The following is a 2,766-nucleotide window of genomic DNA, read 5'->3' on the forward strand; positions in this document are numbered from 1 at the left end:
TTTACACTAACCCAAAACAGACGCATGTGTATGTGTGTGTTTGTTAAATCGAAAAAGCGATTATTTGTTCTCAATAAATTCAAGAGGAAAGTCCCAAATAACTTGTGGATGTTCTTTCCACCTCTCGCTCTGAAGCCAAACTCAAATCTCATATTCCATATATAATTGCATAGCAATGTACATATGGCTACGGAAACGGGTGAAGTCTAGTTTTTTTGGGAAATATTGACAGATACCTTGGGTCATTTACTGCATTAAATGGTACGCAAGAGAGGAACCAGGAACATTCTAAACAGCTGACATTTTCTACCAAACCCTGCGAATGTTGAACGGGCTGCTCTTATCAGTATCAATGTATACTACGAACCACAGGGGGGCGGTAAAATTTTTTACGGATCAAAGTTTGCGATAAGGATTGGTGGAGGAATACATTGTCAGGAACTTTCCATCAACTCTAGTCTTAGGCTCCCTGACCACTACAGCGTCAACCAAGCGGAGGCAGCTGCCATAAAGCTGCAGTAGTTCTACTACTCCAGAGCGCAGCCTTCTTCAGAGTGGTAACTTTCCACTCCGATAGTAGGGCAGCAATACTAGTCTTGAGTTCTGTGGTTTTCTATTGGATCGTTGGGCCTCAGACGCTAGTCAATTACCATTAGCCGTGCAGTCGCAAAGTCCTTTTAACCTGGGGTAAGTCGGAAAAGATTTAAGACGCTCCTCGCTCTTAACAAAGTTCACTTTTCAATTCTTATATAAGTGTTAACTATACACTGTCCCATCGGGACTTATGCTTTAAGATTGAACATCTTACCTAATGCCAGCTGCATCAGTTGTTTGGAAGAAGATGATAGAAGCATTTCATCACTTTCTCCTCGAATGTCCCGCTTTTGCCAGAGCAAGGCAAAAACATATCGGGACTCAAACACTTAGACATCCAGGTGATATAGTAAAAAATAGGTTCAGGGCGCTTTGCCAATACCTAACATCTAACCACAGGAGTTTTTTCATTTGGCTTCACAAAGGACTGAATTAACAATCTAAGCGTGATTCCACCGCCATGCTGAGGGTCAGCCATCTAATCTAACCTAACCTTCTCATCGATTAGCTGAAGAAGGGTAAAGGTCACGGGGCTCTACTAGGCCTAATACGAGTATTAGGCTGCATCAACTGTGTTCTCAAGATTTAGCCCCGTAATATTTTTCAAAAAAAAACTCATTAGAGAGAAATTTGAGTGGAAAGAGGAGGTTATCAACGTTAAGGATCGTATCAAGGTAAAAGTACAGTATTTTGGGATGTAAATTGCAATTTTTTCCTAATTTCGTTTTTCTTTGGTAGACCAAGTACTAATCGGATCACTCTCGTATGTTCGGAAAATCGAATATACTTGTTTTTGTCAAAAAAGTTTTTTTTTACACTATAACCCTTTAAGACGTCCGGTTGATAAATTATTATTTCAACAAAATATCAGAAAAATATTTCAGCTCTCTTAACAATTAGTTCTCATTACTCTGCAGATCTCATATGCATACCAATAAAACAACCGTAGAGCTATTATATGAAAGCTCTTCATTTATTTTTCTCCTCCTCGTCTCTCCTTTCATTGTCGTCGCTGTCGCTACTCCAGCATAATAACCATCGTCTCAAAGTACAATACTCAAGCATATAGTAAATATTTACCACAAACACTTTTAATTCAAGACAAAATACTAACAATACTTAAGCATGCAACTGTCTATGCATCTCATTACATAATACTGAACTTGCCGTAACGAATTTGTAGTTTGCCGTATTTAGCACCTCGTCTGGCGCCCCTCAGGGCAGCGTAGCGACGCACACTGTGCCAACAGCGAGTTGCCTTTGTGACTTAAAGTGAATTTTAATTAATGTGACTCCGCTAAACGGCTCACGGCGCGACTCAACCGCCATCCCCCGTGTTCAAGTTGTATTGCTGACGTGGCCTGGTGTTTTTGTTGTAGCTATAAAGCTTGGACAGATTACAACACGCAAAGACACGACGGTATTAAAGTGCACATGGGACAATATGTGCTAAGAGGATTTCCTTAAGTTGTTTTCATTTTGAAGGAAGCCGCGACTTCCTGCATCTGCCAACGCCGACTAAGGATGTCGAAGGCAACAACAACAAATTCTTAAAAATAATATAGAATATAATAGCAGTACTAACAACAAAAGCTACACATAATTACTGTATTGTAATTTATTTTAACTACAATTACACTTGTGTCAAAAAGTCAAACGCCAAGCACAGCGTTAAGACAGTGGGTCCATTGAAAGATTACAATTTTTGAAACTGAAAATTTTGTAAAAACCTAAAAAACTACCTCGCTGTCATTATATTAAAAAATGAATATCAGTAGCAGATTTCGAATAATAACAAACTATAGCACTTCATTCTTAGCTTAGAAGATCAATGAAGCTCTCACTTTATTGAAAACTGTAGAACCAAATCTGACCAGAGCTTGATATATAATAGACAGACGACTTGAAACATATAAATTTGAATTCCAAACACACAAGAAAGCCAAACTTCATCAGGGTATTGAATATACTACATTAGTACTCAAGCCAGAGTAGGTGTATACATTGACTAACGTCTTGTTAAAAAAAGAAATAGAACACAGATCGCTTCAAGCATATAGTCCTGCGATAGAACACGTACTACAATGTATGGTGATCTAACGAAGACAAGGCGCGATGGGATTTTTGTAAGTCCATTGTTTCGGCATCAAATTGAACACCGAGTGCTTTCGA

The sequence above is a fragment of the Bactrocera tryoni genome, chromosome 1, assembly GCF_016617805.1.
Source record: "Bactrocera tryoni isolate S06 chromosome 1, CSIRO_BtryS06_freeze2, whole genome shotgun sequence".
In the NCBI taxonomy this organism is placed as follows: domain Eukaryota; kingdom Metazoa; phylum Arthropoda; class Insecta; order Diptera; family Tephritidae; genus Bactrocera; species Bactrocera tryoni.